Consider the following 16,029-nt stretch of genomic DNA (forward strand, 5'->3'; position numbering starts at 1 on the left):
ATGGTAAGAGTGTTTACATAATTGGAGTCAGCAAACGCTACAAATCAGAACTATTTTTTTCTTATGCAGCCAGCTTTTAACATTTAGCAACACATCACTGTGCACACATGTATGGGCATGCCCACATCCACACATCCACACACACACAACCACATATGTAATTTACTAAGCATTTGTATTAGGCACCATGATAAATGCTTTTACATGTATTTAATACTCTTAATATCACTTGGTAGATACTGTGATAGCTTAATAAGCTAAAATCCCAACTATTCTTTTGTTTCCCAGAGCCTGTGGTTATGCATTTACCAGTACACTACTGTAAATACTTTATTCTGAGAGATAGTTCATTGCCACCCACCACCATTTATTGACTAGTCTTGTCCTTTCCCAATAGTTTAAAATGCTGTTTTAGAGGGGCACCTGGGTGGCTCAGTTGCTTAAGCATCTGACTTCGACTCAGGTCAAGATCTCACAGTTCATGGGTTTGAGCCCTGCATTAGGCTCTGTGCTGACAGCTCAGAGCCTGGAGCCTGCTTCGGATTCTGTCTCCCTCTCTTCTGCTCTCCCCTCCCCCCCTTGTGCTCTGTCTCTCTCTCTCTCTCTCAAAAATAGATACACATTAAAAAATTTAAAGAATTTTCTATAATAAAATGAAACATCTTAAATATATAGAAATCCATGAGTTTATAATGATACTTTAAAAGGAAGCATTGGACATAATTGTAGGTAGCTTGTTTACTAACTCATTATCCTCAAAACTGATAATTAAAGAGAGAATATTCAGCATTTACCTTGTCTTCCTTGTATCAATTTAATAAGATAATTGAATAGTTGATGAGGTAAAGTTTTTGCTTATGGAAGAGTTCCAGTATTAAAAATTTTAGAATTTAGATTTAGTGTGGAGGTCATTTTGTAATATATACACAGAGTGAATTATGTTGTACCCCTGAAAGTAATATAATGTTGTATGTCAATTATATGTCAATTAAAATAAAAGTTAGAATTTTAAGAATCACCATTGTCACTACCCCTAATGAAACAATGAATTTAGGCAATAATCATCTGTATTTGGCTTTAGCTGATGAGTCTTAACATTACCAAAGTGGAACAGTCAGATATCATTATGTGCTTCCTGATTTGTGTAATAGGATGTATATATACAATATCTTCTATGAAATATTTCTTCCAAGTCCTCTCAATTAAATCTGAATCTAATTCAGCCCCTAAATATAATTAGTACCTTACATAAAAGACAGAGATAGAGGGTCAAGTTAAACAGTATCTTGAGAATGCAGCTAGCCAACTCTGAAATGTAGGAAGTTCCTCATTATAAATGTGGCCTGATTTTTTCCAAGTTTTTTATTTAAATTCCGGTTAGTTAACATACAGTATAATATAAGTTTCATGTGTAGAATTTAGTGATTCAACACTTACAATATCTGGTACTCAACATGGACAAGTGCACTTCTTCATCCCCATTTAACCCAATCGCCTCTGATAATCGTCAGTTTGTTCTCTGTAGTCAGGAGTCTGTTTCTTGGTTTGCCTCTCTTTTATCCCCTCTATGTTCATTTGTTTTATTTCTTAATTTCCACATATGAGTGAAATCATATGGTATTTGTCATTTTCTGACTTATTTCACTTAGCTCCATGCACGTTATGGCAAATGGCAAGATTTCATTCTTTTTTATGGCTAATAATCCAGGGTGTGTGTGTGTGCGTGTGTGTGACATCTTTTTTTGAAGAAGAGACTTATGTATGTATTTATTTATTCTTTTTTTCAAGTTTTTATTTAAATTCCAGTTTGTTAACATACTGTATAATATTAGTTTCAGGTGTAGAACTTGTGATTTGTTGCTTCACATACAATACCCAGTGCTCATCATAACAAGTGCCCTCCTTAATACCCATTACCCATAACCCATCCCCTCCTATCCCCATCCCCCTCCACCTCTTGCCCACCTCCCCTCCGGTAACCCTCATTTTGTGCTCTGTAGTTAAGAGTTTGTTTTCTGGTTTGCCTCTCTTTCCCCCACCATGTTCATCTGTTTTGTTTCTTAAATTCCACATATGAGTGAAATCATATGGTATTTGTTTTTCTTTGACTGACTTACTTCACTTAGCATAATACTCTTTAGCTCCATCCACATTGTTGTAAATGGCAAGATTGCATTCTTTTTTATGGCTGAGTAATTAATATTCCATTGTAAATATATATGCTACATCTTCTTTATCCATTCATAAATGGACATTTGGGTTCTTCCCATCATTTGGCTATTGTTGATAATGCTGCTGTAAACATTGGGGTGCATGTATACCTTTGAATCAGTATTTTTGTATCCTTTGGGTTAATACCTAGTAGTTGTAATTTCTGGATCATAGGGTAATTCTATTTTTAACTTTTTGAGGAAACTCCCTGCTATTTTCCAGAGTGGCTGCACCAGTTTGCATTCCAACAGTGTAAGATGGTTCCCCTTTTTCTGCATCCTCACCAACATCGGTTGTTTCCTGTGTTGTTAATTTTAGCCATTATCACAGGTGTGAGGTAGTATCTCATTGTGGTTTTGATTTGCATTCCCCTGATGATGTGTGATTTTGAGCATCTTTTCATGTGTCTGTTTGCCATCTGGATATCTTCTTTGGAAAAAGATCTATTCTTGTCCTCTGCCCCTTTTTAATTGGATTATTATTATTATTATTTTGAGTGTTGAGTTTTATAAGTTCTTTATATATTTTGGATACTCACCCTTTTACCAGATATGTCATTTGCAAATATCTTCTCCCATTCTAAAGATTGCCTTTTTGTTTTGTTGATTGTTTCCTTTGCTGTGCAGAAGGTTTTATCTTAATGGAGTCCCAGTAGTTCATTTTTGCTTTTGTTTCCCTTGCCTCTACGGATGTGTGTAGTAAGAAGTTGCTACAACCAGTGTGAAAGAGGTTGCTGCTTGTGTTCTCCTGCAGGATTTTGATGGTTTCCTGTTGATGGTTACAGTTAGGTCTTTTATCCATTTTGAGTTTATTTTTGCATATGGTGTAAGAAAGTGGTCCAGTTTCATTCTTCTGCATGTCGCTGTCCAGTTTTCCGAACACCATTTGTTGAAGAGACTGGCTTTTTCCTGTTGGATATGTTTTCCTGCTTTGTCAAAGATTAATTGGCCATAGAGTGGTAGTTTCATTTCTGGGTTTTCTATTCTGTTTCATTGATCTGTGTGTCTATTTTTGTGCCAGTACCATATTGTTTTGATTACTACAGCTTTGTTATATAACTTGAAATCTGGAACTGTGACACCACCAGTTTTGTTTTCTTTTTTTACAATTTTTGGCTATTCAGGGTCTTTTGTGATTCCATGAAAATTTTAGGATTATTTGTTCTAGCTCTGTAAAAAACGCTCTTGATACTGCATTAAATCTGTAGATTGCTTTTGGTAGTACAGACATTTTAACAATATGTGTTCTTCCAGTCCATGAGCATAGATTTTCTTTCCATTTGTTTGTGTCATCTTCAATTTCTTTTGTCAGTGTTTTATAGTTTTCAAAGTATAGGTCTTTCACCTCCTTGGTAAAGTTTATTCCTAGGTATCTTATTATTTTTGGTGCAATTGTAAATGGGCTTGCTTTTTTTTTTTAAGTTTATTTATTTTTTAAGTTTATTTATTTATCTCTCTCTTTCTTAAAAGAGAGAGAGAGAGAGAGAGAGAGAGAGAGAAAGAAAAGGACATGGAGAGGGAAAATCCCAAGCAGGTTTTGCATGGGCAGTGCAGAGCCCCATGCGGAGCTCAAACTCATAAACTGTGAGATCATGGCTTGAACCAAAACCAAGAGTTGGTCGCTAAACAACTGAGCCACCCAGGCACCTTTGGGATTGCTTTCTTAATTTCTCTTTCTCTTCCTTCATTGCTTAGTGTATAGAAAAGCAATGGATTTCTGTACATTTATTTTTGTATCCTGTGATCTTACTGAATTCATTTATCACTTTTAGCAGTTTTTTGGTGGAATCTTTGGGTTTCCTATATATAGTATCATGTCATCTGTAAATATTGCAAATTTTGTTTCTTCCTTACCAATTTGGATACCTCTTATTCCTTTTTGTTGTCTGATTGCTGTGGCTAGAACATCCAGAACTATGTTGAATAAAAGTGGTGAGAGTGGACATCCTTATCTTGTTCCTGATCTTAAGGGGAAAGATTTCAGCTTTTCCCCATTGAGTATGATTTTAGCTGTGGGTTTTTCATATATAGCCTTTATTATATTGAGGTATGTTTCCTCTAAACCTAGTTTGTTGAGGGTTTTTATCATGAATGGGTGTTGTGCTTTGTTGAATGCTGTTTCTGCATCTATTGAAATGATCATATGGTTTTTATTCTTTCTCTTTTTGATGTGTTATATCACATTTGTTGATTTTTAAAATTTTTCTTGACTAATTTCTCTGACTAGGACTTCCAGTACCATGTTGAGAAAAGCGGTGAGAGTGGACATCCTTGTTTTGTTCTTGACCTTAGAGGAAAAGCTTTCAGCTGTTGACTGTTGAGTGTGATGCTAGTTGTGGGCTTGTCATAGATGGCCTTTATTATGTTGAAGTATATTCCCTTTATACTCATTTTGTTGACAGTTTTTATCATGAATGGATGTTGAATATTTTCATATGCTTTTTCCTTATCTATTGAGATGATAATATGGTTTCTATCCTTCTTTTTGTTAATGTGGTATGGATCTCAGTCAGCATCTAGATAGAGGCTGATTGGAAGCTGGACTCTCAGGCCGCATCTTTTAAAGTATGAAAAAATACTTCTTTTAGGGATGGTCTAAGAGATGGACATTTTAGTCTACTGTTCAGTTTTGTGCCCTGAATGGATAGGGGGTTAAGAGAAATCATTTTAAACTATGTAAATATCCCATTTTCCCCCCAAAATTTGTAACACTGCTTTTATTTATATATATCATTAAATTCCTATTTTATTCAGTGGGTTATATTCACTCAGTAACTGTTTATTTTAATGCTCTGAATATCCCAGATTTGGCCAGTTAGCACCTATCAACTTGACATCTGTGTCCTTTGACATATCTCCATTTTTCTCTGACAATGTCCTTACCCTCTGGCACAACTAAACTTGTTTATTCTTATTTTAGTTGCCATTCAATTTTGTTTCTTTTGTATGGAAGGTACCAATTAGATGAACATTTTGGGTTAAAAATTCAATACTTCACTGTGCTGCTGGGCACATTTTATTTCTGAACTCTGGTCCTCACCAGTCCCTGGTATTCCCTACGTTAGCTATAACCTCCTAGAACTTGAGTATTTTAAATATTTATACTTTTTTTTTTACCTTATAACTATTAATATATTTAACTTATACTTCATTTGCATTAACATTATTTATCATTTAATTTACTTGAACATGCAGTCTGGAAATAGAGATCATGTTTAACCTTCTTGGTATCTGTCATCCTTAGAACAGTGCCCTGAACATGGGCAAATGTTTATAGGTACAGATATTTGCTGCTGCCAATGTTATTCCGGTTTAACATGTAGGGAAACCAAATAGAAATTATTAAAATTATTTTGTTCTGTGTCACACCCTGTAATTTAGGAGACTGGAATTTCTAAATGTCAAATATTAAGATCTAAAGAAACTCAATTAATGACCATAAAATTAATTTTTGTAACCTTCTACTAAAAATTATTTTGAAATGATATATAAAATTTAACACTGATTTTGGAATCTACTTAGCATATGATCTATCTGTCTTTGAGTACTTCAAAATCATGTCATTCTGGATTCTTCCAACAACTCTGAGGGTACTTTAATCAGGCAAGGAAAAAAACCTCAAGTATGTGGATCTAATTATGTTGAATTAAGTTGTTTTGCGATCTATGACTTGGGATATCCTCTGCATCTGACAGCAATTTTCCTCATAAGTCACATATGCAGTTAGAAAAATATTCCTAGTTTTCAACAGTCACACACACGCATACACACACACACACACACACACACACACACACACACACATAGTAAAAACTTACAATATTTTGTTAATATACTTCCATAATATCTTACTCAAGCAGATACAAGTCATTTTAGTACTTAACATGCTAATTTTAGTAAATGGTCAACTTACTTTGGAAACATTTGCACATCAGATAAGTGTTACTTCTACCTTATCAGAATAGTTGTATAAAATGGTAAGATTTTAGGCTTAATTCTCAATGGCAAAGAATCTAGCTATTTAATATTATTAATTGATAGTATTTGATAGTTCAGATAAAAATAAATAATTTTAGTATGAGTATGTCTAGATTGCCTACTTATGTTTATACTGAAATTTAAATTTTACTGGACTTTCTGTATTTTTTTAATGCTTATGTATTTAATTTGTGAGAGAGAGAGAGAATGAGCAAGAGCTGGGGAGGGGAAGAGAGAGAATCTCAAGCAGGCTCCACACTGAGTGGATTGGTAGTCACTAGCTATTAGTAGTCACTCCCCATTCCCCATCCCCAATTTTCATATATATTTGGATGCTGCTTAGTAATTATATTACCAAGGATGAATTATCTACTTTCCTTAAGTTTCAATTTACTGTAAAATGGGACCAAAGTCCATTTCATAGCATTTATTTCAAGAAATGTTAGAAATAATATATGTAAAATGTGTTTTACTGTGCTTAGTAGAACATTTGGCACAGTAAATGACAAGGATTTAACATGAGGACCTTCACGTTTGGTCATTGTAGAGTAAGAAGGAGATTGGTGGGAAGATGGTGGAATAGGAGGACTTTAAGCTCTCCTCATTTTAGGATACAGCTAGATAACACTTACATCAGTATAAATAACCTAGAATAACAGGAACTGGATTTACCTTCCTACCTGAAACAGTTAAAGAACAAACAGTACTTTTCTAGAGACTGTACATAAGGCTATGAAGGATGATGATCCTTGAGAGATGGGATGTAAATGAAAGAAACCCTGTGATTGCCTCAGCTTACTGCCTGGGCAGAGTTTCCATCCTGTGGTGCAAGAAGGAGGAGCCCAAGTGGTGCGTAGTAGACTCCCCCTGTTGATAAGGTAATGCTAAGAGTGCTGAGAGGTGAAGATCATGGAGTTCTCAGGACAGAGTACTGGAGAGATAAAAGCTGCAATGATAGAACCTCCTGAGAACTGCAGAGGAAATCTTAGGCCATGGAAAGAATCATCATCATATCAGGAAGGAAGAAAGTAAAACTGTGTGTATTTAAAGATGATGTGATTGTCTGTGTAGAAAATCTAATGGATTCTACAAAAATAGTTAGAGTAAGTGATTTTAATTAGGTTTCAGTATATTAGATCAGTATATAGAAGTCAGTTGGACCTCTACATGCTAGCAACAAACAATAGGTAATTGATCATTTAAAAAAGAGTTAAGGGGCGCCTGGGTGGCTCAGTTGGTTAAGTGTCTGACTGGCTCAGGTCATGATCTCACAGTTCATGAATTCAAGCCCCGCATTGGGCTCTGTACTGACAGCTCAGAGCCTGGAGCCTGATTCAGATTCTGTGTCTCCCTCTCTCTCTGCCCCTCCCCCACTCCTGCTCTGTCTGTGTCACTCTCAGAAATGGATAATGTTAAAAAAATTGTTTTAAAGTTAAAAGTAAAAAATAGTGTGTAATATGTACTTACCATGTGTAAGACATGCACTTTGAAAACAATAAAACATTGCTGAGAGTAAAGACATACTTAAATGGAGAGTTGAACCTTGTTTTGGGGTTGGAATACTTAATATTGTTAGGATATCAGTTCTCTCCAAATTGATCTGTATATTCAGTGCAATCCCCATCAAAAACTCAGCAGGATAAAAACAAATAAACAAAGCTAGCAGGAATTTTTGGAGAGGGTGTAGAAATTGACAAATTACTTCTAAACTTCATGTATAAATACATAAGGCTTATAATGGGCAAAATAATGCTGAAAAAGAAAAACAAATTTGGAGGAATATTACCACCTGATATCAAGACTTATTAAAGCCACAGAATGAGTAGGGAATCCAGGAACATTCCCATACATATGGACAATTGATTTTTGACAAAGGTGCAAAATGAGAAAGGCTAGTCTTTTCAACAATAGTGATGGACTGCTTGGGTATTTATGTGCAAGAAAAATAAGCATCAATCCATCCCTCATCCCATATACAAAAATGAACCTAAATTTGGATCATAGATTTAAATGTAAAACCTACTATGAAAAGCTTTTAGAAGAAAACGTAGGAGAAACCTTTGTGATTTGGGTTAGACACAGCTTTCTCAGATGTGACACTAATAGAAAAATCCATGAAAGTAGTATTGATACATTGGGAGTTCATTAAAACAAAACATATCTGCTCTTTGAGAAACACTGTTAATAGAATGAAAGGCACAAATTGTCTTCCCATCAGCCAATGGAATCTTACCTTGGGTATGAGTGACCCAGATTGTTCAGTTATCACTGTGATTTGTTTTGTGCACTCTTGGCCTTAAAAGAGGGACATCTTCAATCTGCCAGTATGTAGTCTTCCTCATGGTAAACCACACTAGGTTTGGCCAGTGTGTCAACAGTATTGTTTAAAGCAGGGTCAGCAGGGGCGCCTGGGTGGCGCAGTCGGTTAAGCGTCCGACTTCAGCCAGGTCACGATCTCGCGGTCCGTGAGTTCGAGCCCCGCGTCGGGCTCTGGGCTGATGGCTCAGAGCCTGGAGCCTGTTTCCGATTCTGTGTCTCCCTCTCTCTCTGCCCCTCCCCCGTTCATGCTCTGTCTCTCTCTGTCCCAAAAATAAATAAACGTTGAAAAAAAAAATTTTAAAGCAGGGTCAGCAAACTTTTTCTGTAAAGGCCAATAGTAAATATTTAAACTCTGCATCGTATATATTCTCTGTACTCACCTTTGTCATCTAGTACAAAATCATCTATAGATGATATATAAACAAGTGGATATGAATGCCCCACAGCTATAGTGACCCCTCAATTAAAACAGAGGTCAGCTCTCCATTATCCTACTGTGCTAATTGGTCTTCATTTGTTCCACCAGAGTTTTTGTTGGGGTTGTACAGCTGCCATAGGCTAGTGGACACCATCAGTTTTTGTCTTAGCCAAGCCATCAGGGAATCAGGCACAGGCATTTAAAGGAAGCTCTGTGAGTCAGGGGTCTATTGAACCAGTGGCATTGCTTTGGGCAGTGGAGTAGATGATAAAGTAGTTGTAAAAACAAGATGTTTCTAGGGTCAGGCTGGAACATACTCTGGAACATACCATTTCCACTTGACTAGCAAGCTCTGTTGGGTCCTTACCACCATGTTCATTATCAGATTTGAGTTGATCCATTCCAATATAGGTCTTGAAAAATCACAAGGCCTCATGGGTCAGTTGTTCATTCACAAGAACTTAGTAGCAGATTAGTAGCTACCATCTGAAAAAAGGGAGTGTATTTGGTTGTTGGATCAGGCAGGTGGCGATGTTGTACTGGGATAACACCTTAAGTACTTCAGCAGCCATTAAGTCATTACCTAACTTATTCCTACTGGGATTCTGTTGTTTCTATTATATAACATTGGGAAGGAACTGGAAGCCTAGTAGGCACTCTGTCATGCATTTTTCCCACTATCATTTCAGTCTGCATGGCAGAGGATACCGTCTGATACTTACAAGCATGTAAATACAATCAATTAAGCCATTAATACCAGTTACACATTTATCAACAGAAGCACAAGAGTATTCCTACAAGGTCACTTTAGCTTCTCTTCCCTATTGCAAACTTTGCTTACATTTCATTCCAGGGTATTTTCCCCCACCCCCACAAGGGCATGGAATTCTTTTCCCTACAGAACACTGACTAATGTATTTAATGTGCACATGTCAGTTATTCAAGTGACAGCTGCCAGGCAATCACATTATTCTGTCTTGTTGGCAGGGGAGGCTAGCCTGCAGATACTATGGGGGCAGCCAGAAGTGTTGGCCTTTTTTCTCACTTGGCCAAGTGTTGGTTCCCCAGTGTTTCTGCCACTTATTTCCCTATGGGCAGTAGTGCTACTTGCTAGCATCCAGTGAGTGTCCAGGCATAACCACCCCTTTTTTTTCTGCCCCCACTCAACACTGCTGAGTTTCATCCCTACAGCCTTTGGCATTTTGGACACCCCTCATCCTTGTTTCCACTCAAGTTCGGATTGCAGCAGGAGCTGGCTATTTTAGCACTGCTGGCTCTGTGGTGTTTGTGAGGCATCATATTCACTTTTTATTCAGTTCAGATTTTTATTGAAATAATTGTTGATTCAATTGGACTTGTAAGAAGTAGTACTAAGAGATCCCATGTACCCTTGGCTCACTTTATCTCAATAAGGTAAACATTTTGCAAGCTAGAGTATATCACAACCAGGATATTGACATTGGTACAATCCCTGATCTTTTTCACATTTCATTAGATTTACTCGTACTCATTTGTGCATTTGTGTATGTGTGTGTGTGTGTGTAAATGAGTGTGTTTAGATCTATACAATTTAATGTAGGTTTGTATGTCCATTAAGATACTGAACAGTTCCCTCACATTGCCCTTTTGTAAGTGGACCTACATTCACCTGGCATTTACAGTTTGGGGCTGTTATGAATATATTATGTGAACATAGTTTTCATTTCTCTGATGTAGATGCCCAAGAGTGCAGTTGTTGGTTCAGATGATAATTGCATGCTGCTAATTAGCATTAGCTCATTTTTTAATTTGCGACACTTTAGAAGAGTGTAAAACCTGTAATAAGCTTCCATAAATATTTACTGAATAAATGATTATGAAGAATTGATAGGGAGAGGGAATTGGGCAGATAGGATAGAGGGTCTGAGGGGATTATCTGTCTAATTTAACACATTTCCTTTCTAAGCAATTTATTCCCAAGTAAACTTTTATTGCCATTAACCTTGTCATGATAGTAAGAATTACAGCATTTAAAATGAAAGTTTATATTAATTTTGAAGGATAAAAGCTATTGAAATGTTGTGTTGGGAATGTGTCTAGAACTTGTATATTAATTCTTAAGCAAATAACTTCTTTTATATATTTTACTATAAGTTTTCATTAAACATAAACATCTGAGGGCTTGGACCCTGGCTAGTTTTTGCTCTATGGGGGACTTATCTTTATAGTGTTGACTGCCATTCTTACAGGCTTCTGAAAAACAATGATACTCTTGGATTGTAGACTTTCTATCCAAGTGCTGTCTGCTTTTGGGTTTTCTTTCCTTTTTTCTTTTTAAGAGAATTGGAAAGCAATTTGATATTTGAATCATTAGGTATATATTTGGCTACAGAAAGAAAATCATATTTAACGATGGTTTTAAAAACTTAGGATTTATTTTTGTCATGTTATAAGAAGGCTGCTGCTAGTTTTGGTACAGTTGTTCAACAGTGTCCTTGTGACTTTTTTGTTCTTTCTGTCATGACTGCTTTATAATTGCCACTCTTGTGGGTATCATTTCTGAGCTCATGGCACTAAGATGGGGAGTTTTGGCAGCCTCGGTGATGTTAATTTCTTATATCAGGGAAGGAGATACTTTCCCAGAATCCTGCAATAGTATCCTGCTTTTTTGTCTGACTGATCATAATTGTGTCAACACTTCCTGTTAGTCTGGGCAAGTCTGAAGTATCTGTAGAGGTGTCAGGTGAGAGAGAGAATGTTGGAAATGCTTGATTTGCCATTTACTAGTCATATATGTATAACCATCACAACAGTCAAGATACAGATGATTCTCATCATCTCAGAAAATTTCCTGCATCTTTTTTTCAGTCAATATTCTACCTCACTCATGCCCTGGGCAATCATTGATATTACTTTGTTATTTTTTAAAATATCTTTTGGGGCGCCTGGGTGGCGCAGTCGGTTAAGCGTCCGACTTCAGCCAGGTCACGATCTCGCGGTCAGGGAGTTCGAGCCCCGCGTCAGGCTCTGGGCTGATGGCTCGGAGCCTGGAGCCTGTTTCCGATTCTGTGTCTCCCTCTCTCTCTGCCCCTCCCCCGTTCATGCTCTGTCTCTTTCTGTCCCAAAAATAAATAAACGTTGAAAAAAAATTAAAAAAAATATCTTTTAATGCTTTCTAACGTTTGGTATGGGAGTAGGGGGACTGCCATTTCTGGCCACTTTATTTTCTGGCTCCGTGTTAGAGACTGTAGGTCAATATCAGAGTCATTATCTGAGTGTTCCAAAAGTGCAAATTTCTTGGTTATGTCTCTCCCACCTCCCAGTACCTACAGAATCATAATTCTGAAGGTTGGACCAATTATCTGCACTTCTTACAAGTAACTTAGGTACTTCTTTTCACACTAAAGTTTGAGAAATTTTGCTTTAGATTTTAGGATATTATACTGACCCTATGCTTTTATTGCTGTTATTAATTAGGTTTTGGTGATGAATTTGTGGCATAAGTTGGAGCCCTTTAAAATGCTGATTTCTATACCTTAGATGCTTAAATGGTACCACTTAATTCTAGAGCTCAAATACTCTTTTTCATGTGTAATTTGAATTCAGCCTGTTTTATGACTTAAGTATACATTTGGGATGGAGTTTTTTTTTTTTTTTGGTTTTGATAAAATGGGCGTAATTGTTCTAAGTATATGTCTGCTAATTAGATTTGGTTGCTCCATATATTGTTGCTTTGGATTATTAAATCAGCAAAATATTTGAAAATGGATAATTTAGATTTTCAAAAAATATTTGTATAAATTAGAATTACTGGAATATATTACCAACAATAGCCAAACTAGGAAAGAGCCCAAGTGTCCATCAACTGATGAATGGATAAAGAAGATATGATATTTATCTGCAGTGGACCATTACTCAGCCATCAAAAAGAATAAAATCTTGCCATTTGCAATGACATGGATGGAGCTAGAGTGTATTATTTTAAGCAAAATAAGTCAGAGAAAGACAAATACCATGTGATTTCATTTATATGTGGAATTTAGGAAACAGATGAACATACGGGGAGGGAAAAGAAGAGGGAGGCAAACCATAAGAGACTCTTAACTATAGAGAATAAACTGAGGGTTGATGGAGGGATGTAGGTGGGGGATGGGCTAATTGGGTGATGGGTATTAAGAAGGCACTTGTTATGATGAGCACTGGGTGTTATTTGTAAGTGATGAATCACTAAATTCTACTCCTGAAACCAGTATTGCACTATATGTTATCTAACTAGAATTTAAATAAAAATTTGGAAAAAAAAAGATTTACTGGAATATAGCTATATTATATTTTAAGGAACAAATATATTAGCTTTCTAGAAGCCTAATGGTTTCTGGTAGCCAAACTTTACATCATTACAATAAAAAACAGTTGTGAAATGTTATCAATATTCTAAATAACACAGGAGCCATTTAGCAAAAATAAATTATGTAACTTAGTATAAATTTGCAAAACATTTAATTAAGTACTCTGTATTTTTAAAATTCATATCTCATTAGCTAAGAATTTCGACATTTGTATTCTTTTTTATTTTTATTTTTTAAATTAAAAAAATTGTAATGTTTTTATTTATTTTTGAGAGAGAGAGAGAGAGAGAGCACAAGCAGGGAGGGGGCAGAGAGACGGAGACACAGAATTAGGAACAGACTCCAGGCTCTGAGGTGTCAGCACAGAGCCCAACACAGGGCTCGAACTCACAGGCTTTGAAATCATGACCTGAGTCAGTTAGACACCCAACTGACTGAGCCAGCCAGGCGCCTCTGACATATGTATTCTTAAAAGCCTCTAAATTGATAAAATTGATAATAATGAGCATCTAATGAGGATTCCCAGACTATGTTAGTTACTCTTTCCTTGATTTTTTCTATCATTTTATACCACACTTCTTTGCTGAATGGAGGGACACTTAATAAGAATATACTGCTTACCCATGTTATGTTGTAGTCACTTATTTACTCCAACCCCAGATGTGAAGTGAGCCATGATGGGCACAGATAAAATGCTAACTTAGGCTATGTAGCAGCTGTGTATCTTCTTTTGAGCACAGAATAATAGAGACATCTCAAAGAACTAAACGACAGTTAAAAGAAACCTCAACTATAAAAAAGAGGCTGTAGAACTTCCCTTTTAGCAAACTGACTAGTTAGTTTTTTCATTTTTTTAAGTAACAGCTTTTCTGAGACAGAATTCACATACATAAAGTTCACCCTTTTAAAGTGTACAGTTTAGTGCTTTTTAGTATACAGACTGGTATATTGATCACTACTATTTTATTCTAGAACATTTTCATCACCCCAGAAAGAAACCTGGTACCCATGAGCAACTATTCCCCCTTCCCTTCTTCCTGGCTCTTGAAAATTGCTAATCTATTTTCTATATCAATGGATCTGCTTATTATGTACATTTCATATAAACAGAATCATATAATATGTAACCTTTTCTCATTTTACCTACTATTTTAGAAGTTCATTCATGTTGTAGCATGTATCATAACTTTATTACATTTTGTGGCTGAATAATATTCCCTTGTATGGATATACCACATTTTTTCCATTTATTAGTTGGTAGACATTTGGGTTGTTTCCACTTTTGAACTCTAAGGATACTGCTATAAACATTAGTGTGCAGGTTTTTGTTTGAACATGTTTTCGGTTCTCTTGGGTATTTAAGAATGAAAGTGTTGGGGCGCCTGGGTGGCGCAGTCGGTTAAGCGTCCGACTTCAGCCAGGTCACGATCTCGCGGTCCGTGAGTTCGAGCCCCGCGTCAGGCTCTGGGCTGACGGCTCGGAGCCTGGAGCCTGTTTCCGATTCTGTGTCTCCCTCTCTCTCTGCCCCTCCCCCGTTCATGCTCTGTCTCTCTCTGTCCCAAAAATAAATAAACGTTGAAAAAAAAAAATTTAAGAATGAAAGTGTATGTTTAACTTTTACAGGAATTTTCCGAGTGTCTACACCATTTACTTTTTTCCCAGCAATGTATGAGGGCTCAACTTTACCCACATCCTCATCAACACTTGTTATTTTATCTTTTTTTTCACTGTAATGAGGTTTATTTATTTTTTTAATATGAAGTTTATTTTTATGTTTATTATTTATTATTTGTTTATTTTTTAAATGTGAAATTTATTATCAAATTGGTTTCCATACAACACCCAGTGCTCATCCCAACAGGTGCCCTCCTCAATGCCGATCACCCACTTTCCCCTCCCTCCCATCCCCCCATCAACCCTCAGTTTACTCTCAGTTTTTAAGAGTTTCTTATGGTTTGGCTCCCTCCCTCTCTAACTTTTTCTTTCTTACTTTTTTTTTTTTTAATAGCCATTCTTTTCAGTATGAAGTGGTATCTCATTGTGGTTTTTATTTACATTTCCCCAATGACTAAAAAGATGTTGCACATCTTTTCATGTACCTTTTGGCCATTTCTATACCTTCTTTGGAAAAATATCTTTTCAAAATTTTTGCTTGTTTTAACTGAATTATTTGTCTTTATGTTGTTGAGTTGAAAAACTTATTTATGTATTCTACATGCTGGACCTTTATCAGACATATTATTTGGAAAATTTTCTCATATTCTATGGATTGTCTTAAATTTTTAATAGTATTCTTTGCTGCAGAAAAGTTTTTAATTTTGAATAAGTACAATTTATCTACTTTGTCTCTTGTTGCTTGTAGGTAGTCTCAATTAATAATCCATTTAAGAATCTAATGTAGTAACCTGTTAGAGTGATAATAGTGGTTTAGTCCTTGTTGTTAAGCAGTGAAAACAGATGTTTGAACAGAATAGAGATATATTTTTATGGTAATTCTGATAATTATAGCAAACATCTTTGTTCATTGTTTAATAAATGATAGGCACTATTCTAAGTGCTTTACATGTTAATTCATTAAATCTAAAACCCCAGAGACTTGCATTATTGTTTTCATTTTACCAATTGAAGAACCATAAGGCAGAGAGTTGTTAACTAACTTTTCCATGGCTCTGTACCTAGTAAGTGATAGATATATTTACTCCTCTGTGCTACCTGTAGGGAAAGCCTGTAATCACATGTAAAGATTTTATACTTAACAGTGCTGTTTCCATATGTT

At 36.0% G+C, this 16,029-nt stretch overlaps 1 protein-coding gene across 6 annotated transcripts in view; it reads left to right on the forward strand.

The window, feature by feature from the left end:
- The window catches only part of BCAS3 (BCAS3 microtubule associated cell migration factor), a 616,861-nt gene that overhangs the window by 238,011 nt on the left and 362,821 nt on the right, over positions 1-16,029 (forward strand). The window lies entirely within an intron of this gene.

The sequence above is a fragment of the Lynx rufus genome, unplaced genomic scaffold, assembly GCF_022079265.1.
Source record: "Lynx rufus isolate CCGP_SWC_20201006 ecotype Redwood Valley unplaced genomic scaffold, mLynRuf1.p SCAF_18, whole genome shotgun sequence".
In the NCBI taxonomy this organism is placed as follows: Eukaryota; Metazoa; Chordata; class Mammalia; order Carnivora; family Felidae; genus Lynx; species Lynx rufus.